The sequence below is a fragment of the Schistocerca cancellata genome, chromosome 6 (assembly GCF_023864275.1).
Source record: "Schistocerca cancellata isolate TAMUIC-IGC-003103 chromosome 6, iqSchCanc2.1, whole genome shotgun sequence".
Taxonomy (NCBI): Eukaryota; Metazoa; Arthropoda; class Insecta; order Orthoptera; family Acrididae; genus Schistocerca; species Schistocerca cancellata.
The window spans coordinates 580688581-580716122 of NC_064631.1; the positions used below are offsets into that span (position 1 = coordinate 580688581).

General features: G+C 38.6%; 1 protein-coding gene across 2 annotated transcripts in view; it reads left to right on the forward strand.

The window, feature by feature from the left end:
- The window catches only part of LOC126191297 (actin-related protein 8), a 175359-nt gene that overhangs the window by 75118 nt on the left and 72699 nt on the right, over window positions 1-27542 (forward strand). The gene's annotated exons all lie outside the window — the stretch shown is intronic.

The following is a 27542-nucleotide window of genomic DNA, read 5'->3' on the forward strand; positions in this document are numbered from 1 at the left end:
CCCCCCATAGCTTTAGCACTTGTGGGTACACCTGTTGTGGATGATAAGAATTATTCAAATAGGCTGATAACATTGCTAGGTTGTTTACAGACAATATCCTGTCCAGCTAACCCATAAACAGATTTGCACTATTTTTTCCAGTAAGCCTATTAAAAAAAAAAAACAACCAGTAATTCTTTTGTCAGCCATCATAACCAGACCCTGATGAACTCAGTCATGTTGCTCACTAGAGCCATAATTACCAAAAGTATTGCCTTTAACACTCCATCCATCTCTTCCAAAGTCACTTTGAGTTGCTGAACTTATATCTTAGTCTATCCTTAGGCCTCTCTAAATCATAATGCCACAACTTGTGTGTCACCTCCTCCTGTTGCATCAACTGTAATCCCACAGATCTGAAGTTATCCTAACCCTCATCTGAAGTCACCAGATTACCACTACCTTACACCTTTTCACTCGATTCTCCCCAATACCAGCATCATAATCCACTTTCCCTGTCTAAATTTCTTCTACTTGTATTCCATTTGTTTTGTGATTGGGACTAACTTTAATCCTTATTGCACCACTGCTACTGAGTACTGTCTTGTATCTTTCTCTCTGACCTCCCGATACTTCCAAATACTTCTGTATCTCCTGTGTACCCCACATATCTTCTCCTTTCCTATTACCTCACACCTTTCCTCTGATTCCCAGCCCCTCCCTAGTCAGTCATGGATGGAAACTCTATGAGAATGGTAGGTTACCATTGTTTCTTTTGTTGAGTGCTTAATACATAGCATGAAACACGGATGTAGTGGCTGGTCTTTTGGGGAAGTTGCAGCTCACTTTCTTCCACTCAGTTTCGTTACACACTGAATTCTTTGTCATGGATGGAATTTGCTTCCTTCACTTCCCACACCCCCAAGAAACCTTATATAGACAGTATGCAACAAGTTCAGACTGAGACATAAACAAGATGATTATATACTCCTATGTAAAGTAAGTCTTTGTTTTTATGGTTATGTAGTTGAATAATGGAATCACTCTCCCATAGCTATTGCACCAAGGAGAGCTAATTACATTGACTTAATCACATCAGTAATTATCTGTTAGTGTGAGTGTTAAAGGTCTAAGGATTGAAAATAAATAAAAAGGATTAATTTGTCAGTTTTAGGATGTATTGAACATCACTCAAAGGTAAACATTAATACTGAAATAAAACACTAACTCATTATGGATTAAATTTTTTCTCAAATGAACAGAGGGGAATATATGTAGCATGAGGTAATGTGAATGTAGCCAGAATTTTATCAAAGATGCAGTAATACTTAGGGCTTGCATAGAAAAATGTGAAGAATAATGTTGCAGTAGTAAACTGAAAGTGAAGGAAGATGTGCAATGAAGTAACTGCAGGACAGCTTTGAATGGTTTAAGTGTAGATTGAAGCAGAACAGCTGGAGAGAGTAAATTGTGAAATTGATGTTTAGGGTGACATAAGCATGTTGCCCTTCTTTATTTACATTCACTATCCCTTGTTAGTCCTATTTATTTTGTCCCCCACACATTTCAGCAATATTCTAGAATGCCTTGCATGAGTTTTTTGTAGTCTCCTCTGTAGACTGATTGCATTTCACTAATAATCTACCAATGAACAAAAGTCTACCACTTGCTTTAGCAACAGCTGAGCCTGTGTGATCATTCCATTTCATATCCCTACAAATTGTTACCCATAATTATTTCAGTTGACTGATTCCAGTTGTGGCTCATTAATATTGTAGTTATAGAAAATGTTTGTTTATTATACGAAGTGCATGATTTTACATTTCTGAACATTTAAAGCAAGTTGCCAATCTTTGTGCCACTTTGAAATCTTATCGAGGTCTGAATATTTGTGTACTTTCTTTCACCCTGTACATCAGTATAGATAACAACATCATCTGTGAAAAGTCTGTTGTCATTATTGATGATGTCTGCAAGATCATTAATGTACAGTTTGTACAACAAGACTCCAACCCACTTTCGTGGGACACACCTAAAGTTACTTCTACATGTATTGATGACTTTCTATCCAAGGTAATATGCGGTGCCCTCCCTACAAAGAAATCCTCAATCCAGTTATAAATTTTGCTTGATAGTTCACATGATTGTGCTTTTGATAGTACATATAACTGTGGTACATAGTCAAATGTTTTTTGGAAGTCAAGAAATACTGTATCTACCTGACTGCTTTGTTCCATGGTGTTCTTTACGTCATGTGAGAAAAGTGTGAGTTGGGTTTCACGTGATCGATATTTTCTAAATCCGGGCTGGTTGGCATTGAGGAGGTCATTTTTTTCATGACGCCTCATTTTGTTTGAGCTCAGAATATGTTCTAAGACTCTGTAAGAAATGGATATCAATGATAATGGGCAGTAGTTTAGTGGGTCATTTCTTCTACCCTTCTTGTAAACAGGTGTGAGCCATGCTTTCTTCCAGCCTTTGGGCACAGTTTCTTGTACAAGATGTGTATGGTATATTATGCTTAAAAGAGTTACTAACTCAGCCTCAAATTTGACATAGGATCTGATAGGAATTTCATTAGGCCCTGGAGCTTTGTTCAGTTTTAATGACGTCAGCTGTGTCTTGACACCACTGACGATTATATTTACTTCACTCATCTGTGCAGTGGTACCAGAATTAAACTGCGACAGTAATCCTTCATTTTCATTTGTAAATGAGCATTTGAAAACGGAGTTCACAATTTCTGCCTTTGCTATCGCATACTCAATGTCAGTCCCTGTCTTGTCCTTGAGTTTCTGGACACTGACTCTAGTACCTCTATCAGCCTCTACATATGTTCAAAATTACTTTGGGCTTTGTAGAGATCTTTTGGTAATATTCTGTTATAATAGTTAATGAAGGCTTCGTGCACTGCCCACCTGACAGCCATACATATTTGAATCAGCATCTCTCTATCAACAGCCCTAGGCTTCGTGTTACACCTATTATGCAGAAGTCACTGTTTCCTTAGTCGTTTCTTCTCAATGAGTGTATATCGTGGAAGGTCTCTGCAGCCATAATCTGTTGTCCTAGGTACATATCCATCCAGTGCATGATCAGCTATTCTTTTAAACATGAGCCTTAGTTCACCTACGTGCTTCTGTCCACAGCTAAATTTTTGAAATTCCACATTTTGATTGACATTAGTGTCTCTTTACCTAGTTTACCGAATGTACAAATCTTGCTACTTGTTTTAGTTGCCCTTTGTACTTTGATAACCATTGTTTCTACAACTGGCTCATTCCCACTGATACCAGTTTCTCTGTGGACATCCTCAAAGATATGAGATGTATTTGTTGCTATTATATCCAATACATTTCCATCATGAGTGTGATTTTCAACTATCTGTTCTAGGTAGTTTTTGGAGAAGATGTGTAGTAATGTTTTGGAGAATGGCTTGTCATGCCCACTGCTAATTTGTTGCTATTAGATTCAATATATTTCTATCTAGCATATGATTCTAAATTATCTGTTCTAGGTAGTTTTTGGAGAAGACAAGTAGTAATGTTTCACAGGATGAATTGTCACACCCACCACCAACACCACTGTAATCATCCCATTCTATTATTGGATGATTCAAGTCTCCTCCAATGATGACAATATGACTGGGGATACTTATGTACAAACGAAATGAGGTTTTCTAAAGTTTTTGGTTACATCAGAGGGTGAGTCTGGTGGTTGATAGAAGGATCCATTTATGATTCTATGCTCACCCTTGATAGTGAGTCTTGCCTGCACAATCTTGCATGCGGCTTTGATTTCTGTCTTGATTGATTTGAGTTTTCTGCCTACTGTGACTAATGCAACATCTCCATTTCCCATTAGCCTATCCTGTTGACATACACCTAAATTTTTCCTAAATCTGACTGCTTTCAGTTTTGGGTTATAATCAGATGTCTGTACCTTATACATTCCAAACATTGTCAGCCTGGGGGGCGATCTGCAATCTATGATAACAGAAGAAAACTTCACAATCCAGGATCACGAAGAAAGCATTTTATTGGATGACCAGTTTTTACAGAGCTATGCTGTTATCATCAGAACTTATGCTCTAAAATTTTGACAACATATTGTCCATTAGTGCAGCAAGTTGCCTCACACGGCACATGCACTTCCCACTACCATGACGATCTCTGCACATAGGTATATCAAGTATTTGTATAAAAGTGTTGTGTACATATGTAAACATAACTGTATTGCACTGAGTACAAGTGTTATGTTCACCACGAGCTGGCAACTCAGCTCAACTCAGCTGCCACCTGGTGGTGAGCATGAACACTTTTAATCGATGAATACAGTTATGCTTGTGTTTTTACATAATGCTTTTATGCTTGACATGCTGATGTGTAGTGATCTTCGTGGTAGTGAGAAATGCATATGTAGTGTGAAGCAACTTGCTACAGTAATAGACAGTGTGGTGTAAAAATTTTAATGCATAAGTTCTGATGATGACAGCATAGTTCTGTCGAAACCAGTCATCCAATAAAATGCCTTTTTATTGATCTTGGCTCATGAAGTTCTCTTCAGTTATCAATTTTGTACCTAGGGCTATATTAGCTCCACTGCTTTTTGGAGCACTTCAAACACTGGCGCTTGATTGTGAATGCTTTGATGGTTAATTGCTAACATTTTAATATTCTAGCTTTGGGGAGGGAGGGGGGCATTTCTTTGACCCTTCTTCTGATACTTGTGGGTCTCATACAGCTATCATTATCTGGACTAGATAAAGAGTCATGTAATCTAAAAAATCATTTTTGTGCATCCCGCCTGTATATAAGAAGGGTGGAAGGACGGATCCTCAAAATTACAGACCAATATCCTTAACATCAGTTTGTCGCAAAATTCTCGAACATATTCTCAGTTTGAATATAATGAATTTCCTTGAGACAGAGAAGTTGCTGTCCATGCATCAACACGGCTTTAGAAAGCATTGCTCCTGCGAAACGCAACTCGCCATTTTTTCACATGATATCTTGCGAACCATGGATGAAGGGTAACAGATGGATGCCACATTCCTTGACTTCCGGAAAGCGTTTGACTCGGTGCTCCACTGCAGACTCCTAACTAAGGTAAGAGCATATGGGATTGGTCCCCAAGTATGTGAGTGGCTCGAAGACTTCTTAAGTAATAGAACCCAGTACATCGTCCTCAATGGTGAGTGTTCATCTGAGGTGATGGTATCATCTGGAGTGCCCCAGGGAAGTGTGGTAGGTCTGCTGTTGTTTTCTATCTACATAAATGATCTTTTGGATAGGGTGGATAGCAATGTGCGGCTGTTTGCTGATGATGATGCTGTGGTGTACGGGAAGGTGTCGTCGTTGAGTGACTGTAGGAGGATACAAGATGACTTGGACAGGATTTGTGATTGGTGTAAAGAATGGCAGCTAACTCTAAATATAAATAAATGTAAATTAATACAGATGAATAGGAAAAAGAACCCTGTAATGTTTGAATAATCCATTAGTAGTGTTGCGCTTGACACAGTCACATTGATTAAATATTTGGGCGTAACATTGCAAATGGATATGAAGTGGGACAAGCATGTAATGGCAGTTGTGGGGAAGGCAGATAGTCGTCTTCGGTTCATTGGTAGAATTTTGGGAAGATGTGGTTCATCTGTAAAGGAGACCGCTTATAAAACACTAATACGGCCTATTCTTGAGTACTGCTTGAGTGTTTGGGATTGAGGGAGGACATAGAAGCAATTCAGAGGCGGGCTGCTAGATTTGTTACTGGTAGGTTTGATCATCATGTGAGTGTTAAGGAAATGCTTCAGGAACTCGGGTGGGAGTCTCTGGAGGAAAGGAGGTGTTCTTTTCGTGAATCACTACTGGGGAAATTTAGAGAACCAGCATTTGAGGCTGACTGCAGTACAATTTTACTGCCACCAACTTACATTTCGCGTAAAGGCCACAAAGGTAAGATAAGAGAGATTAGGGCTTGTACAAAGGCATATAGGCAGTCATTTTTCCCTTGTTCTGTTTGGGAGTGGAACAAGGAGAGAAGATGCTAGTTGTGGTATGAGGTACCCTCTGCCACGCACCGTATGGTGGATTGCGGAGTATGTATGTAAATGTAGATTCAGTTTCCTGGGTAGCAGCCTCTGATGTCTAGTGCATACCTGACCCATATAGGGGCACCCTACAGTTATCTACCTTTTGGAGCAAATCTAGAGCGCAGCTTATCTCAGAACCTTTCAGGTTTCTGGTTCAATCTTTAAACTTGACTCAGAACAAGAGGGGGCTGTGATTAGTTCTGGGGACAATGCTGCGAACTGTGAGGTTCGTGGAAACTCTGTTAGTAAGGCTAGTCTTTTAAACATTCTCTGCCTTGCTATGGTGAGATCCAAATGACCTAGGATGCTAGATGATGAGCATCGTTTGTTTCAATGTGTGCCCTCCAGGCAAACTACACTGAGTGAGTACATCTGGTATTTCTTCCCATCCCTTGCTGTCATTTCCTTAACAGCTACCATTATTCACCTCATGTTTGATGTGCCAATGATCAATAAACCCTACTCTTGTGCGTTTGCTTCTCTTTGATGCAGGACACATCATCTTTCTCAGCAGGTAAAGTGAGTCTCATTAGCTCAATTTGTTTCTATGAAAGACTGCATTTCCCTGGTCCCTGTCTCCCCTGTGCAACATATGAAGGCTGTGCAAAAAGCTGTGAACTTGGCTACTGATCAACTCAGCAACTGGGCAAAAATCAACAGATTAACTATCAACACCAAAAAGACAACTTCCATGAACTTCCACACAACACAAAATGCAAATTCCTCTCAGCCATTTGTCACTATAAATAACCAGTCAATAGATACCGACACTGTTCTCAAATTCCTAGGTCTGTGGGTTCAAGATAACCTGAAATGGAATACACATACAGGAAAGGTAAATGCCAGGATTTGTACTGGCTGTTATACATTGAGTTTACTGAAAACATGTGCTAGCCTGAAAACATTAACCAGTGCATACTACGCTTACATACAAGCCCACCTAAAATGTGGTTTAATATTCTGGGGAAATTCTCCAACTGCTCTGAGCACATTCAGAATCCAGAAGAGAACAATGAGGATTATTACTGGGAGCAAACCCAGAGACTCCTGCAAACCCATCTTCAGAAAGTTGGAAATCCTTACACTGCCTTGCCTCTACATTCTTGAGACTCTAAAATTTTTCAGAAAACACATAGTGCCAACTGACCCCAGAGTCGTAAAAAATAATGAAATACATGAACACAACACCAGGAAAAATGCAAACCTGCATGTTATACGTACAAACACTCAACTGTGTAAAAAGAGAGTTTTCCACATGGGCCTCCAACTGTTTAACAATCTTCCTACTAGTATTAAGTTCATCGAAGACAACATAAAATTTAGCAAAGCCGTGAAGTCATATTTGTTGTGTCACTGTTTTTACTCTGTAAATAAATACTTAGAACGGTAATCTTGCTGTTTGTGTTAAATTGAAAACATTGAGCAATATAATACATTAGGATACTATAGGCCTATGTTAATATATGTTAACAATGTTAAATGATATTTTCCTACATCTGCAACACACTGTCTACCATCAGATCACATGGAATAAATAAATAAATACCATCGACACACCACACATTGAAAGTGGATGAATAATGATAAATCCTGTGCTTTCTGCAAATGAGACAGCATCCACAGGAGTGGATAGCATGTGAGAAATCTTTGGTGTGTCTGGTACATGATTTTCAGTCTATGATTTTCAGTACCTCTCTCAACACACCAATTCATAGCAGCTTCCAATTGCTTGACTGTAGTTGGGGTGATTCTCAGCTGCTTATGAACATCAACTAACCCATCCCATGCCCGAGGATTTTTGTTATAATCCTCAAGGTTCCCTTCTGCAGTATGAAAACAATCTTCATATGGGTTTGACAGGTCTTCGCAACAGTACTGTTCCATAAGAAAGGGTATACTAATCCAAAATATACTGTCCCAAGGTTTTTACAATCAAGATATGGTGAAAATCCTCTTAGTACAAAAGACTGGACATTACTCTTTTGGAGACATGGTCAGCTTTCTGCTTCCATGGTTGCCAGTCATCGTATGTATGAAAACAGAGATCCATACCTTGAACAGTTCTTTGAAATAAACTCGTTATTCACAATATTTTGTCTGTCTCTCAGAGTTTAAATTGAATAGTCTTTGTGTATTCTATGTTAATTGTTGAGTTGTCTATTTCGAAGTGATCATTTACCTTTTCAGTAAAGTTCTGTACCACTTCTAAAAGGCTAGGCTGACTGACTGCACGACAGGTGGAAAGGCCAGTCAAACATGTGGTTCCTGAAGAAGGATAGCAGTCTTTTCAGTAGTTACAGGGACAAAAGTCTGGGTCATTGACTGTTCTGGTCTTGTAACATTAGCCACATGGCCTTGGTATTGGTACTGTGAGTGGCCTAAGGCAAGGAGAAACTACAGCCATTATATTTCCTGAGAACATGCATCTTTACTGTGTGGCTTAATGATGACAGCCTCACAGGTTAAATATTCCCTAGGTAAAATAGTCCCCATTCATTTCTTTAGGTGGGGACTACTCAGGAAGATGTTCCCATTAGCAAACAATACTGGCATTCTATGCATCAGAGCAAGGACCTTTAGATCCCTTCATCGGATAGACAGGTTAAAGAAAAGAAAAAGGCAAATGTATAGATTTAAGTTATATGTAGTGGGAATGGGTGACGTGTGTTGGCAGTAAATGGTTATCAACACAAAATAAAGTAATGGCAATGCAGGAGTAGACCTAATAATGAATAAGAAAAGAAGAAGGCTGGTGAGCCACTACAAATGCCATAATAGCCAAGATAGACATGAAGCCTACACCCACTGTCCTGATAGAAGTTTACATGCCTACTAGCACCACAGATGATGAAGAAATACAAAGAATGTATGATGAGATAAAAGAAATTACTTGAATAGTTAAGGGAGACAAAAATTAAACTGTCAGAGGGAATTGGAAGGTACATCTATATCTATGTGATTATTCCGCTATTCACAATTAAGTAATTGGCAGACTGTTCAGTGAACTACCTTCAAGCTGTCTCTACCGTTCCACTCTAGAATGGCGCACATAAAAAATGAGTTCTTAAATTTTTCTATGCACGCCCTGATTTCTCTTATTTTATCGTGATGATCATTTCTCCCTGTGTAGGTAGGTGCCAACAGAATGTTTTTGCAATTGGAGGAGAAAACTGGTTAGTGAAATTTCATGAGAAGATCCCATCACAACAAAAAACGCCTTTGTTTTAATGATTGCCACTCCAATTCACGTATCATGTCTGTGGCACTATCTCCCCTATTTCGCGATAATACAAAACAAGCCACCCTTCTTTCAACGTTTTTGATGTCATCCATCAGTCCCACCTGTTGCAGATCCCATGCTGTACAGCAGTACTCCAGAATAGGGCAGACAAGTGTGGTTAATCAGTCTCTTTAGTAGATCTGTTGCACCTTCTGAGTGTTCTGCCAGTGAATCACAGTCTTTGATTTGCTGTACCCACAACATTATCTGTGTGATCATTCCAATTTAGGTTATTTGTAATTCTAATCCCAAAGTATTTAGTTGAATTTCCAGTGTTCAGTTTGAGTGACACACCGCGTAATCGAAATTTAGCAGATTTCTTTTAGTACTTACGTGAATAAGTTCACACTTTTCTTTATTCAGGGTCAATTGCCGCTTTAGCACCACACAGCTATCGTATCTAAATCATTTTGCAGTTCATTTTGGTCATCTGATGACTTTACAAGACGGTAAATGACCGCATCATCTGCATATAATCTAAGAGGGCTACTCAGATTGTCTTCTATGCCATTAATATAGATCAGGAACAAGAGAGGACCTATAACTCTTCCTTGGGGAATGCCGGATATTTCTTCTGTTTTACTCGATGACTTTCTGTCTATTACTATGAACTGTGACCTTTCTGACAGGAAATCATGAATCCAGTTGCACAACTTAGGTGATATTCCGTAGACACACATTTTTGTTAGAAGATGCTTGTGAGGAACAGTGTCGTAAGCCTTCTGGAAATCTAAAAATGTGGAGTCAATTTGACATCCCCTGTCGATAGCACTCAGTACTTCATGAGTGTAAAGAGCTACATGTGTTTCACAAGAACAACGTTTCCTGAATCCGTGCTATGTGTCAATAAATTGTTTTCTTCGAGGTAATTCATAATGTTCGGATACAGTATATGTTCCAAAACCCTACCGCAAATTGACATTAGTGATATAGGCCTGTAATTCAGTGAATTACTCGTATTTCCCTTTTTGGGTATTGGTATGACTTGAGCAATTTTCCAGTCTTTAGGTACGGAACTTTCTGTGAGCAAGTGGTTGTACATAATTGCTAAATATGGAGCTATCGTATCAGCATACTGTGAAAAGAACCTGACTGGTATACAATCTGGACGAGAGGCGTTGCCTTAACTAAGAGATTTAAACTGCATTGCTTCACCGAGGATATCTACTTCTATATTTTTCATCTTCACAGTTGTTCTTGATTGAAATTCAGGAATATTTACTTCATCTTCTTTGGTGAAGGAGTTTTGGAAAACCATGTTTAATAACTCTGCTTTAGTGGCACTGTCATCAGTGACTTCACCATTGTTATCACGCAGTGAAGGTATTGATTGCGTCTTGCCACTGGTGTGCTTTATGTATGATCAGAATCTCTTTCGGTTTTCTGCCAGATTCCGAGACAGTTTTGTTGTGGAAATTATTAAAAGCATCTCGCATTGAAGTGCGTGCTGTACTTCGAACTTCTGCAAAACTTCGTCAGTCATGGGGATTTTGCATTCTTTTAAATTTGGCATGCTTTTTACGTTGCTTCTGCAATAGCGATCTGACCCGTTTTGTGTACCATGGGGGATCAGTACAATCACTTACTAGTTTATATGGTATATATCTCCTAACTGTCGCCAATACTATCTCTTTGAAATCATTCCACATCTTTTCTGTGCTTACATGATAAGATCGGAAGGTGTTAAGAGCATTATTATCAGCTTTTTTAAACAGATGTACTTTGCGTTTCTTTTCGATGGTCGTGGGTGTTATGGTATTCAGCCTACCAGCAACTGTCTTGTGGTCGCTAATCCCTGTATTTGTCTTGGTACTCCCTATTTGTCCAGGATTATTTGTTGCTAAGTGGCCAAGTATGCTTTTGCAACCACTTATGCTTCGAGTGGGCTCATTGTTAAAAATAGTTTTCTGAAAAACCATTCAGTACTATTTTGGATGACATTTTATGCCTGCCGCCAGCATTAAAAGTATAATTTTTCCAGCATATTGAGTGTAGATTGAAGTCGCCACTGACTAATTGTATGAGTGGAGTACCTGTTTGAAATGAGACTCAAGTTTTCTTTGAACTGTTCAGCAACAGTATCTTCTGAGTCGAGGGGTCGGTAAAATGATCCAGTTAATAGTTTAGTCTGATTGTCAAGTATAACCTCTACCCATACTATTTCGCAGGAACTATCTAATTCAATTTCACTACAAGGTAAACTACTTCTGATGGCAATAAATACTCTACCACCAACTGTGTTTAATCTGTCCTTTCTGAAAACTGTTAGGTCATTTGAAAAAATCTCGGGTGAACTTATTTCTGGTTTTAGTCAGGTTTCCGTACCTATAACTATTTGAGCTTCAGTGCTTTCTATTAGGGCTTGAAGCTCTGGTTCTTTCCCAACACAACTATGACAATTTACAACTACAATACCAATTGTTTCTACTACTACCTTACTGTATTTTACCTGCCCCCTTTTAGACAGAAACCCTTTCTGTGGTTTCCTGAGACCTTCTAACCTAAACAACCACCCAGTCCATTCCACACAGCACCCGCTATCTGTGTAGCCACTTCCTGTGTGTAATGGACTCTTGACCTCTTAAGCAGGACCCGGAAACCCACCATCCGATAGTGCAAGTAAAGGAATCTGCAGCCTACACGGTCACAGAATTGCCGCCTGAGCCTCTGATTCAGACTCTCCACTTGGCTCTCCACCAAAGGACCACAGTCGGTTCTGTTGACGATGCTGCATTGATGAGCTCCGCCTTAATCTCACAAGCAAGACTGGCAGTCTTTACCATTTCCGCTAGCCGCCTGAAACCAGAGAGAATCTCCTACGATCAAAAGCGACACGCGTCATTGGTACTGAAATGGACCACTATCTGCAGTTGGCTGCGCCCCATACTCTTCATGGCATCCGGAAGCACCCTTTCCACATCTGGAATGACTTTCCTCGGTATGCCCATGGAGTGCACACTGGCTTTCTTCCCCTCCTTGGCAGCCATGTTCGTAAGGGGCCTCATTACACACCTAACATTAGAGCTCCCAACTACCAGCAAACCCATCCTCTGTGAATGCCCAGACCTTAAGCTTCCTCTGGAACAGGGTGGACAACTGCATCCAGCTCAGAGACTTCATCAGCTACAGATAACGCCCGAAATGTGTTCGTCAAACGAACCGGAGAGGCACTAAAATCGACCCCTTGGAAAGTCTTTCGCTGCCTGCCAGACTTTGAAATCACCTTATTGCAGCAGGAGCTCGAGCGGCTCTGTCACTGACGGTCTAATCGTGGTAGAAGAAGGGAAGAGGAATGAAAGGGGAAGCCACCGAGTAGAATTTTGCATGCAGCACAATTCAATCATTGCTGATACTTGATTTAAAACTCATGAAACAAGGTTGTATACATGGAAGAGACCCAGATGCATCAGAAGTTTTTAAATAGATTAATGTAATGAATGTAATTTATTTTATTTATTTATCCATCTATAGACAATAAATATTTTATGGATGTTGCCCAAAATAACATGTAAATTTATGGGAAACAGTCTGCACAAAGGAACATACAAAATTTTGCGTTAAATAGTACAAGGAATAATACATACAAAACTGTACAAAAGAATGTACAAAGGATAGGATACTTGGTCAATCAAGACACAGTAATACAACTTTTTATACATGTATATGAACAGTATTGTAACTGCATAGTCTGTTTGCCCTAAGGCTATTCTTTTGCCTTCCCTAAACAGGAAGCCCTTATATTCAGTACAATAATTTAGTAAAGATTTTACCACACTCAACAACTGTCCATCAGATTTAAAAAATTAACAGAAACTTTAGGGTATGAAAGACAGTGTTTTCAGTTTTGCCTTAATATAAACATCATCAGAATTATTTATTGGCCTAAATAGTCATTTACCGAGTAGAAACATTGTTCAAGTTGAAATTCTTTAAATTCTACTTTAAATCTGTTTTCATCTTCTAACTTTCTGGCAGTATGTTGTAGTTTTGTACCCTTGGCTCACATGCCTTTGTGTGTGTGTTCTTTTTGTTCGTTGAGTATGGAGTGCTGTGCTATTTCGAGTATTGTAGTTATGCGAGTCGGCATTTGTCTGAAAATCTGCAAGGGGTGCCCTAACATATAAACCCATTTGTATATATATAAGTAAGGTATTTTTAGAACTTTAAGCTTGTTGAATAAGGGTTTGCATTGTGTCTGCGGTAGAGATGGGCAAAACTGTTCTTTTCAGAAATCGGATCAGAACTGTTCACTCCCTGAAATGAATTAGCTCTTTTTCACGACTCACCACTCATTTACAATAGAAAATAAATGGAAGGCACATTGCCCTTTAAACTTGGTTTATTCCAGTACTATACCTGTATTTTGATCTTATTTGATCCTATTTTGAAGTAACACAGATAATGAGTAAGAATTTTGTATTGTTTATTGAAATTTCCACAATATGACAAAGTTTTTGATTATTGATTTATTTTGCACTATCGTGGTTTTTTGGGTGATCGGAAAATGTTGTAACTTGAGATTTTCATTAACAATATATTTGGCTTTAATGTATTAAAATTTCATTAACCTCATACAAATACATCGCAAGCCATATATTTTTAAAGTGAACGTTTCCTTCCGAAGACGCCTAAAATCGCAAAATCCGTACCAGAATAAGAAAAAAAAATATAAATTTGACTGTAAAACGAAAGTGCTGCATATAGCCTTACGCAGAATAAAACAAGGAAAATATTGGTGTATCACATTTTGCGATACGTTTATCGGTTCGCTCGTAATTAAAGCGTAAATTCGAGTGTCCATAATAAAAATCCTATAGTAAGAGGAGTCGTCAGGAACCTAATCTGATCAGTTTAAACAAATAAAAATAAAATAAAAACAAATGATGTATACATAACATAATAATGTATGTAAAAAGAAAGATGATGAGACTTACCAAACAAAAGCGCTGGCAGGTCGATAGATACACAAACAAACACAAACATACACACAAAATTCTAGCTTTCGCAACCAACGGTTGCCTCGTCAGGAAAGAGGGAAGGAGAGGGAAAGACAAAAGGATATGGGTTTTAAGGGAGAGGGTAAGGAGTCATTCCAATCCCGGGAGCGGAAAGACTTACCTTAGGAGGAAAAAAGGACAGGTATACACTCGCACACACACACATATCCATCCGCATATACACAGACACAAGCAGACATTTGTAAAGACCAAATGTCTGCTTGTGTCTGTGTATATGCGGATGGATATGTGTGTGTGTGCGAGTGTATACCTGTCCTTTTTTCCTCCTAAGGTAAGTCTTTCCGCTCCCGGGATTGGAATGACTCCTTACCCTCTCCCTTAAAACCCATATCCTTTTGTCTTTCCCTCTCCTTCCCTCTTTCCTGACGAGGCAACCGTTGGTTGCGAAAGCTAGAATTTTGTGTGTATGTTTGTGTTTGTTTGTGTATCTATCGACCTGCCAGCGCTTTTGTTTGGTAAGTCTCATCATCTTTCTTTTTACATATATTTTTCCTATGTGGAATGTTTCCCTCTATTATAACATAATAATGTAATATACATAGCGGTATTACTACGAAGAACAATATCCAGTAGAGACGAACTCCGATGCAGAAGCACTGAGTCGAGCAGGTCGAGCCGTGGGATGTATTACTGCGTGAGCTAAGACCGCAGAGACCAGAGTGACACCTGAGTTGCTTTGCTCAACGCTCTGGCTAGAGTCGAGAACGGTGGGGTGAGCGTTGAGCGGGCGAGTTCCAAGGGTGGGGGGAGCGGTGAACGGCCACCACTCACCCGCTCCGAGACAAATCGTCCGTTCCCTTGCGAGCAGGTTGTTGCAAGTAGTTCCTATGTTATCCACTAGGTGGCTCTCTGTCCTGTTGCTCGCATCAACTGCCCAGAGGGCAGGACGTGCGACTGAAATGATCTCCGACAGAGTGCGATGCGAAGTTAAGCTGCGCCAGACACTGCACGCGGCAGACGACGCACAAAGACGGCACGGCATATGTGAAACACAAAATCCAATGGGGCACTGCACAATGCAGGCAGCCAAGGTAGAAGCAGGGCAGAGGCCGGCGCTGGCTGTGTTGTGTGGCGTGCACTGTGCTGTGACCAGCAGAGGCGCTGCTGATATGCTCCGTCTCTCTCTCTCTCTCTCTCTCTCTCTCTCTCTCTCTGTCTCTCTCTCTCTCTCTCTCTCTCTCTGCCATGGGAAACGTTTGGAGCTACCGTTCTTTTTTTCTGAATCACTGATTGTTCACTCCTTTGAAAGATTCAACTCTATGAATCAGTTCAAGAGCGGATCCCCCATCTCTAGTCTGCGGATGACTGTGTTATTATTCAGATAGCCCTCTTCTGTAACAGAAAAATTTGTTTTAGACAGCAGGTGGAGGAACCCCAAAATATTATTCCATATGTTGCAAGAGACTGAAAATAGCCAAAATATGCCATCCTGGCACCCTCTGCTGTACAAACATTGCAATAATTCTAAGAGCAAAACAAGGTGAGTTAAGTTTCTGCACAAGTTTCATTACATAACCATTAAAATTAAGATTTTCATCTACATGAATCCCCAGCAATTTTGTTGATGCCACTCTGTCTATGGCCTTGTCACCCAACAACAGATCAAGATTTACATTTTGACATATTTTCCCAAACTGCATATAATTTATTTTATTAGCATTTAATGTCAACCAGTTTGCATCGAATCAAGTGTGGACATTCTTTATTACTTAATCAGTAGTTGTTTGCAGCATTTGCTGTGGTGCACCTATTGTCACACTAGTGTCATCTGCGAATAGTATGGCCTTTGCTGCTCCATCTGAGGTGTGAAAGTCATTTATGTAGACAAGGAACAATGAGGGACCTAGAATACTGCTTTGTGGCACTCCTATGTCAACTTTTTTTTGCATCTGATACTAAATTTATTTTGTGGTTGGAGTAATCTGACTTCAGTCCTACAATCTGTGTTCTGTTTTGTAGATATGATTCAAACCACTTTTTCCACATCCCATGAATACCTAATGCTTCCAGTTTTTCTAAATGAATGCCGTGATTGACAGTGCAAAATGCTTTGGAGAGATCTAAATTTATTCCTACTATGCTGTTGTCTTTTTCCAGATTTTTGATTATTTGTTCATTGTAGCACATTTTCTTCTGTATTTTTACCTGCCTGGAAGCCATGCTGATTTCTATTTAGTAAGTTCTGGTCATTTAGATATTTGTTGATTCTGTGCTTCATTAATTTTTCTATTATTTTGGAAAATGCTGGAAGGAGGGATATTGGCCAATTGTTTTCTACCTTATGCTTGTCACCATTTTTGAATAGTGGCTTCACATTTGACATTTTCATCTTTTCTGGAAACACTCCTCCACTAAATTATAAGTTGGCAATGTATGCCAAGGGCCTTGAGATTTGTGCAGCTGTCATTGTTGTGATATAAACAGGCACCTCATATACTCCTGCTAAAATTTTAGGTTTCAAGCTTTTTATTACGTGTTCATCTGCTGGATCTATCCTCATGCTACAAGCAGCTTTTGGAAAGCCAGGTGTTTATATATATAATAAAATTCGAGCTTAATGAATTTGTTGCATTTATGAAATAATTGTTGATGTAATTTGCCAGATTTTGTTTTTTAATGTTGACATTTTCTGTGTGTTTGAGAATGGTCTACACATCTCTTTCCTGTTTCAGTCTTCACAATACCTCATATGGCTTTTGATATGTTATCAGACTTTCTTATTAAGTAGTCATTATTCATAAATTTTGCCTTGGCAATTACTTTTCAATACATCCTCTTGTAATTCTTGACATATTCTATGAACTGTGGATCTGTAGATGGCTTTCATTTTGAATTTGGTCTCTTTAGAGTTCCACAAGAAGTTTTGATGCCAACTGTGATCCAAGAACTTGGCTTTGTACTGTGATGTGATGTGATTGTTGACAGCGGCTTTGGAAATCACATTTCAAAATATCTCATGATAATGGAAGAAGTGTTATATGCATCATTTGTATTTGTTAGGGACTGCACTTCTGCCCAGGCACACTAATTAGGATATTTGTAAATTCTACACAGTTTTCAGTGGAAAATTTTCTTTTATATTGAAGTATTTTTTTTTTTCTCTTGAAGGAATTTTGAGGACAAGAGCATTATGGTGTGATAATCCCAAATCAGTGTTTGTTACATCTATTTCTGTGGATTGTACATTTGAAAATATATTAACTATAAGACTGTTTGTATTATATGTTATTCTTGTGGGTTCATGTTTGTGTGGAAACAGATTGAAACTACGTAACACATTTAGGAATTGATTTTTTAGTCTACTTTAATTCATAAGATTTATGTTGAAATCCCCACAGACAATTACAGAGGCTCTTTCAGTATAAAGAATGTTAAGCAGTGTTTCTAATTTATTAATGAATATGTCTGTGTCCCCAAAAGGATAATTCAGCTTTACACCTTCTTTTGTACCTGATAATTGATTTAGTAAAGACACATACACTTTTGTTTTTGGCATTTTTTTTCTACAATACTGACTTGCCAACTTATATGAATCAATATTAATGATACTTAGTTCAAAAGTCCTGCACTAATGCTCCATGATGCACATGCAGTCAATGTTTTTGCAATTGCACCATTCATCGCTACCTCAAGTTCTAGTGGTTTATTTCTAATGCACTGAATATTTATACTTAAAATCTGCAGGTGACTAGGGTGAGAACTGTTTACAGTTTTATTTACATTTTGTGCTGTCATATTCGGTCCTGTGTCCTGGTGAGATACCAAAAATCCTTGAGAAGGCCAGGTTTCCTGCACCTCTTGCGACATACCTGTACATTGGGTTGTGATAAGTTGCTTGTTGCTGCAATTTGTGCTGCTACTAATGTACTTAATACTGCCATTTCTGTTGTTGTTGTTGGTGATGGTGATGCTGTTTCTGACACTTCAAATGTTGCTTCTGCCACTACTGCTGTGTTTTCTTGTGAATATGGAGTCTTCTCATTTTTCTTGTTTTCATCTAAAATAATATTTGGGTAATAAGGAACTGTAGTTCTCATCATTGAAATTGCTGTCCACTATTCTTTCTGTTAACACTTTATCTTTTTTTTACTTGCTTTTGCTGGTGCTGGTGATGGTTCTAATGCTTTTACCTTTTTTTTGAAGTGTTTACGTTGTGGAGTCTGATGATGGCGATGCAATTATCATTTTGTTCTTGAATTTATTTTGGTGGTTTTTTATTTCCTTGTTTATCAGGTTTGCCAGATTTTCTTTCCCCAAGCCATTCAGGTGAAGTCCGTTTTGTGTGTGGAATCTACGTCCAGTATTGCTTATATCAACACATTTCACATTTTTAAAATGTCTGCAGAATTTTGCAAACTAATTGTTGGCACTTTTTATTTCTGTATTAACACATGACCATCTTACAAGATCATAGCGATGCGGAATATTGACCATTACTACGTTTGTGTGAGTGAGGTTTCTCAGACACTGTTGAAGATCGCGCGTTGCACTCACTGTTTCATTTTTGTAGCGCCTCCCAGAAGTACAAGAAAGTCTTTATCATGCAGATTTTTACCTCTACGGATGCAGTCATTTTTTTTAATTTCGCCAAGTGGGGCTATAGCGCACAAATATGTTTTAGTTGTTTCTTTTAGCTTACCCACAAGTCCATGTCTGAAAGCACAACCAGTTTGCTGTTATTGGAGTTCACAATGTGGGAATCGTTTTGTATTGTTTTACTAAACACTTCGGCACAATTTTTGGTCGGCACATTTACTTTGACCTCATTCACGCTTGTTCGCGTCAATAAATTTTTTTTTCATAGTGCCTTTTTGTGTTCCCCATCATTCATGCAAACTTTATGTTGCATTTTCGCTATTGGCGGTTGAAAGTACTTGAAATGTGTTTTCGTGCACAAAGCTTGCATAACTTTCACAGGTTTTCCTATTTTGCATTTTGCTCTTGCTGTTATTGCACTTCACATTTGACCACTTTTCCGTAATGGATGAACGATGTTGCGCAAGTTTTAGCATGTTCAGCTCACTATTTTCTTAAGTATTTTCGAAATATCCATTTTCAAACTACCAATTATGAAATGTAAGCTCATTATGCATTCATTCAGTAAAGTAATTTCATCCTTACAATTTTCACGTGATTAATGGTAAGACAGAGAGAATTATTTACAGAAAAATGGATGAAGTGGTAGAAGCCAGCCTCAGTAAGGATGAGCTTGGGTCCCAAGAATACAGAAGCCACACTGACCCTATGACTTACTTCTGAAGGAAGACTGAAGAAAAGTAAACATATTTTAATGGTATTTGTGAATTTTAAAGAAAACTTTTGACAGTGTTCATTGGAATACACTCTTTGAAATTCTGAAGGAAGCAGGGGTAAAATAAAAGGAGCGAAAAGTTATCTATAACTTACATCAATACCAGATTATAGTTATAAGAGTCAAAGGGCATGAAAGGGAAGCAGTGATTGAGAAGGGAATGAAACAGCTGTATAGCCTCTGGCCAATGTTATTCAATCTACATACTGAGTAAGCAGTAAAGGAAACCAAGAAGAAATTTGGGAAGTGAATTAAAGTTCAAGAAGAAGAAATCAAACATTTTGAGGGTTGTTGATGATATTGTAATTGTATCAGAGGCACCAAAGGATTTGGAGGAGCAGTTCAACAGAATGGGTTGTTTCTTGAAACGAGGTTACAAGATGTATATCAACAAAAGTAAAATGGGTGTAATAAAATGCTGTTGAATTAAAACAGAAGATGTTGATAAAATTAGATTAGTGAATGACACATGGAAAGCAGTTAAGAGCAGCAAAATAACACAATGGTCAATGTAGAAAGGGTATAAAATGCAGACTGACAATAGCAAGAAATGTGTTTCTAAACAAGATAACTTTTTTAAAATCTAATGTAAATTTAAGTGCTAGGAAATATTTTCTGAAGATTTTTGTATGGATTGTAGTTTTATATGGAAGTAAAACCTGGACAATAATCAGTCCAGAGAAGAAGAGATTAGAAGCTCCTTAAATTTGATGCACAGTAGAATGTTGAAGATTAGGTGGTTAGGTAGAATAATAAATGAGGAGGGACTCATGGCTTAGCTTGACTAAAAGTGGGATTGTTTGATAGGACAAATCCTAGGGCATCAGTGAATTGAGTATTTGGTAATGGAAGGAGAGAGAGAGAGAGAGAGAGAAAGAGAGAGAGAGTGATATGGGGGAGGTGTAAAATTGTTGAGGGAGATAACATTGCAAACCATCACATTCTCGTATGACTCTTTTGACTTGTCCATGTGACAAAATGGCATTTGTGACCAAGGCCATGGAGGTTGCAGCCCAGGCATGATAAGACTGATGGGGCTCCTTCTTGCATTGCTAAAATTCAACCCAAGTGGTCACAACGTGCATATGGCAGTGGTAATAGGAAGGCAACAATGAACATAAAGTGTCAAACAACAATAAGGAAGGTTCCTGCAATGGGGCCAACTGCTGCAACATATGATATAAAGTGGGGGAAATCCATGTCAAAAACAGTGCACGACATATCTCCTTACCTGTAACATAGAAGGCATGAAAATGCCACCATAAGTGATGGTCATGTCTCCCAGTCGTTCACCATCTCGTCAAATGACAGGAATTGAGGAGGAAATGGAGTCAGAGACAGTTACGTGAGTGCACCGATGTTTGAATCAGAGACTCCATGCCATAACAAAATGTGAAAAGTAAATGCACAACAAAAAACATGTGAAGAGACGACCCTACTCATCATTAATGTGCTCTAATCCCACAAGATAACACCACACAATGACTGACACAATACACTTTATTAGTCTAGAAAACAACTTATTTAATGCATAAATTAGCCTTGACAATAACAGTGCAATAACGCATATGCAGAGGCAAACGTGTAAGTGAGTCAGAGCTGGTGGGGCCCATCTCTAAAATCCTGTTGGCCAGCCAGTAGAGAGTGTGAACGAGAGGCTGCTTGCGCATTCACAAGTGGCAGCCTCTGACAGTTGTTGAACTTTAAGTTGCATCTGCTGACATGTGAGCACCTTACGAGTGCGCACCTGGATCCCAAGACTGGATCTATATGGGTCACTACATTGGCTATCAAACACATGTTGAAAACTTTGGACATTGTGGCTGCAAGATCAGTTGTGTGTGCTGGTCTGGGAATTGTGTGTGCTGGACTGGCAGATCCTTTGACAGTGTTATATTGGGGACGACAAGTCACTGGGGCCACTGAACTTGTCCAATTTTTCCCTGATTTTGCAATGAACTCATCTCCTTCTTTGGAGTCCCGATCAGAATCTTCACTGGCAATGTCACTTTTTTCTGAATTCTGTACAAGATTGTCTTCTGAGTCTGATGCACGTTGTTCTGGAATAAAGTTCTCATCAGGTTTGCTCAATACATCTTCCGAGTCACTGAGCTCACATTTGTCCAGCATCTGAAGAATGTCATCATCTGAGATTTGCTTGCAGGCCGATTTTTTAAAACTTACAGTATTCACATTATGAAAAATAACAAAAAAATACGTCCATCTAAAATGTAACATTGCATACCAAGTGGTGTCTTGCCTGGACCCCAAGTATCGTTTTATTTTTTATATTTTTTAACTAATGCATCATAGATCTAATTATGTAATATATATCTTAAACAGAAGCAAAGCACATAAAAATCAACAATAAATGTATTCTTACAGTTGCAGCACTATTACACTCTCTGGGGTCCCTAGAGGGCTAACAGTGGCGGTGATGCCATTATATTTGGGAGCATGAGAGAGACAGTAACAAACAGTGACCCTCATCTCTACCCCTTCCCCAACTCATAATTGAACTCTTCATCTGCCCCTGTTGTTAGCGGTCTCATATGTATGCTGTGCATCCTTTTTTATGCAAATATCACTTTCAACAGTTTCTATAATGTAATCATTAAAAATCAGGTAGAATAATGAATGATTCCACAGCAGAAGTTTTTAAGGGGACCTAACTCATGCTTTGTTATGTCAATTTTGTTGTTTAGTTCATATTTCAATTCACTGTTTGAAATATTGATATTGTTGTTTGTTTCCCTTTTTGATTCTGTAATCAACTTTTTTTAAACCCCTCCACATTCGTTCAAACGTTAAATTTCTCCCTGTAGATGAGATGCTGAAGTTTTGTTCAAACCTTAAGTACCCTCATATTCCACCGTCAAAGAACAGTTGTTCTTTAATCATTCACCGCACAGTGCTAGCTACGTTTATATAATGTTTAACAATACTTACCTTTTTGCAGTATGTGCCATTGTTGTCCCAGGTTAATTTGCCAGTAATCACTTTGTCCACTTTCCTTTGCATTTGCTTCTATGCCCAAATTTTACCCTTGTTACTTTCTCATCAGTTTCACTTAAAGCAAAGGTGCTGCAAAATGTCAGAATTCGGTTTTTAATGTCATGATAATAATAGTTACTTATGTATTCCAGATCCATACACCATCTCTGACGTACTATTCAATCAAAAGTAGAAGTTTCACATTTTGCAAGTAGCATAAAAATTGTTATATGCAGGTAATTTGATTGGAAGAAGCTGATATACACTGCTTGTGAGAGTTAATAGCACTGGGTGGTAACATAGCATTGAAATTGATGTTTTAGTGGAATTTATATATCTTTTTGTCATTTTTCACAAAACTAAGTAACACTAAACTTTCTATCAAAGATAGTCCCAAACTACTGCCTGGGTGGTCTCTGTCACACAGCCCCAAACAATGTTTTAACTATCAAAATTTTACAAAGCATTTTAGGTCAAATACATGAAAGAAGTTACAACTGGAAGTTAATGTCTCAGGAAATTTTGCTATAGCATACTATTTTACAAGACAAAGAAAACAAAGGTTGATTAGATTGCATATTTAGTGTGAAAATGAATGAATTAACATTCTACAGTGTCCTTTAGAAGTAAATCTGTGTCAGGATTAATGAATTCAACGCTGAAATTATGCCTGCTTGACTCTAAAGTAGATATAAAGTTTATATCCAAGTGGCAACAGGAGTGAACAAATCAGCAGTTACTTGCAGCATACTTCTACAACAAGGTTATGAAAAAAATAGATCACTACTCATCATATTGTCACACACACACACACACACACACACACACACACACACGCACGCAAAAGTACAACTAACACGCACATGACCACTGTCTCTGGCTTGGCTGTTGAAACTGGACTGCTCACAGCAACTGAACCTTGTGGGAGAACCAATCTGTGGGTGGGGGGTAAGGAAGATGCTGGGGTGCGGAAAGGTGTAGACTGCACATAGCAGCTCCACCCTGTTCCCAACATGTCCCTGCATGCTCACACAAGCAGCACTACACGTTCCCCTCCAGCAGGGGTCCCACTCCCTGCCCCAGTCTACTCATTACCCTTGCGACCCCCAGATTTGTTCTTCCATCAGGTGCAATTGCTGTTTACTGTCCTGCCTCAGTTGGCAGAGACAACGGTCGTGTGTGTGTGTGTGTGTGTGTGTGTGTGTGTGTGTGTGTGTGAGTCGGGCTTGTGTGAACATGTGTGCATTTTCTACTTTAGAAGAATGTCTTTTGGCCAAAATTTTAAATGTATAGCAGTCTTCTTGCTGTGCATGCCAGTCTGCAACTCAGTGTCTCCTCTGTAAGGTGAGTAGTAATGTATCCTTTCATAATACTGCTGTTATTTCATCTTGGATTTTCAATTGTTTGATACTTCCACAGTATATTACTACTGGATAGTGTTGATCCTTAGTCCCAGGATCAGTAATTGCAAATGTTGTTTCCCAATCTGCCACTTTACGGTACATTAGTGCAGTGTCATCATACTCACTGATTGCTGTCTCTGTATTGACACTATTGATAAGATCAAGTCTGTCTGTAGCTACAAGGTCTAAAATATTTGTGTTTGTTGTCGCACCAGCTGCTTGAGACAGTTTTCAGAAAATATGTCCAGAATTACATCACAAAACCTCTGTCCATACCACTTGCAGTGAATCCATTGACATTCAGCCCATACTCTGTAGTTTAAAGTGTCCTCTAATTATTATTGGATAATCCCATACCTTAACTGAACAATTAAACACTGTGTATACTTCCCTACATTATATTTCCCACACCTACCACAGTAGTATAAGTTTATATGCCAACTAGTTCCGTAGATGATGAAGAGATTGAAGAAATGTGTGATGAGATAAAGAAATTATTCAGACAGTGAAGGGAGACGAAAATTTGATAGTTGTGGGGGACTGGAAGTTGATAGTAGGAAAAGGAAGAGAAGGAAAAGTAGTAGGTGAATATGGAGGTGGGTAAGGAATGAAAGAGGAAGCCGCCTGGTAGAATTTTGCACAGAGCATAACTTAATCATAGCTAACACCTGGTTTACGAATCATGAAAGAAGGTTGTATATGTGGAAAAGGCCTGAAGACAATGGAAGGTTTCAGATAGATTATGTAATGGTGAGAAAGAGATTTAGGAACCAGGTATTAAATTGTAAGACGTTTCCAGGGGCAGATGTGGACCACAATCTATGAGTTATGAACTGTACGTTAAAACAGAAGAAACTGCATAAAGGTGGGAATTTAAAGAGGTGGGACCTGAATAAACTGAAAGAACCAGAGGTTGTAGAGAGTTTCAGAGAGCGCATTAGGGAATGATTGACAAGAACAGGGGAAAGAAATACAGTAGAAGAAGAATGGGTAGCATTGAGAGACGAAATAGTGAAGGCAGCAGAGGATCAAGTAGTAAAAAGACACGGGGTAGTATAAATCCTTGAGTAACAGAAGATATATTGAATTTAATTGATGAAAGGAGAAAATATAAAAATGCAGTAAATGAAGCAGGCAAAAAGGAATACAAACGTCTCAAAAATGAGATCAACAGGAAGTGCAAAATGGCTAAGCAGGGATGGCTAGAGAACAAATGTAAGGATGTAGAAGCATATATCACTAGGGGTAAGATAGATACTGCCCAAAGGAAAATTAAGAGACCTTTGCAGAAAAGAGGAACACTTGTATGAATATCAAGAGCTCAGACAGAAAACCTGTTCTAAGCAAACAACGGAAAACAGAAAGGTGGAAGGTGTATATAGAGGGTCGATACAAGGACGATGTACCTGAGGGCAGTAATACAGAAATGGAAGAGGACGTAGATGAAGATGAAATGGGAGATATCATACTGCATGAAGAGTTTGACAGAGCATTGAAAAACCTAAGTTAAAACTAGGCTCCAGGAGTACACAACATTCCATTAGAACTGCTGATAGTCTTGGGAGAGAGAGCTCAGGCAAAACTTTACCATCTGGTGAGCAAGATGTATGAGACAGGTGAAATACACTCAGACTTCAAGGAGAATATAATAAATCCAATCCCAAAGAAAGGAGGTGTTGACAGGTGTGAAAATCACTGAACTGTCAGTTTAATAAGTCATGGCTGCAAAATACAAACATGAATTCTTTACAGATGAATGGAAAAACTGGTAGAAGCCAACCTCGGGAAGACCAGTTTGGATTCCATAGAAGGAACGCATGAGGCAATACTGACGCTACGGTTGTCTTAGAAGATAGATTAAGGAAAGGAAAACCTATGTTTCTAGCATTTGTGTACTTAGAGGAAGCTTTCGATAATGTTGACTGGAATACTCTCTTTCAAATTCAAATGCAAGGGGTCAAAAACAGGGAGCGAAAGGCTATTTACAATTTGTACAGAAACCAGATGGCAGTTATGAGAGTCGAGGGGTATGAAAGGGTAGCAGTGGTTGGGAAGGGAGTGAGACAGGGTTGTAGCCTGTCCCCGATGTTATTCAATCTCTATATTCAATCTGTATATTGAGCAAGCAGTAAAGGAAACAAAAGAAAAATTTGTAGACAGAATTAAAATACATGGAGAAGAAATAAAAAGTTTGAGGTTTGTTGATGACATTGTAATTCTGTCAGAGACAGCGAAGGAGCTGGAAGAGCAGTTGAATGGAATGGACAGTGTCTTGAAAGGAATACAAGATGAGCACCAACAAAAGCAAAACAAGGATAATGGAATGTAGTCAAATTAAATCTGAGGGAATTAAATTAGGAAATGAGGCACTTAAAGTAGTAGATGAGTTTTACTATCGGGAGCAAAATTACTGATGATGGTTGAATTAGAGAGGATATAAAATGTAGACTAGCAATGGCAAGGAAAGCGTTTCTGAAGAAGAGAAATTTGTTAACATTGAGTATAGATTTAAGTGTCAGGAAGTCTTTTCGGAAAGTATTTGTATGCAGTGTAGGGATGTATGGAACTCGAGCATGGATGATAAATAGTTTGGACGAGAAGAGAATAGATGCTTTTGAAATGTGATGCTACAGAAGAATGCTTAAGATTAGATGGGTAGATCATGTAACTAATGAGGAGGTACTGAATAGAATTGGAGATAAGAGGAATTTGCGGCACAACTTGACGAGAAGAAAGGATCATTTGGTAAGACATGTTCTGATGCATAAAGGGATCTCCAATTTAGTATTGGAGGGCAGCGTGGAGGGTAAAAATCATAGAGGAAGACCAAGAGATGACTACAATAAGCAGATTCAGAAGGATATAGATTGCAGTAATTACTTGGAGATGAAGAAGCTTGCGCAGAATAGAGTAGCTTGGAGAGCTGCAGCAAACCAGTCTGTGGACTAAAGACCAGAACAACAACAATGGATGTTTGGGCAATATGGTTATATAGAAAAGACGAATCTCTATGCTTACCTTACAATGTGAAACACCATTAAATATTAACAGCTGCATTGTGCAGTACAAAATGTAAAATGAAACATACTGTAAGCTTTATTCATTCATTTCAGAAAGCACTATAAAAATAAAAAGGAAAAAGAAAGCACTGAAATGTGATCTAAACCAGCACAAATAAAGTTTTGTAATTAGTGAGCTGCCAGGCTGGTGAATCTTATTAGTTATTTTATTTTGTAAGTACTCTTCTGTTGCCCTACTTGTTTGATGCAAATAAAACTAGTGAAGAAGAACTTAGCATTGTCAACGTCATGTCATGTCCATTAAGGGCAAGCAATTAACACAGTGAGGTAACAAAGCTGTGGGGGAGATGGATCACACATCTTCGTTTCATCAGCAGGTTACAATGTTAATTTACAATTAAATCCTTACTTTTGTACTAAAGCTGGTTTTTTTTTAAAGGTAT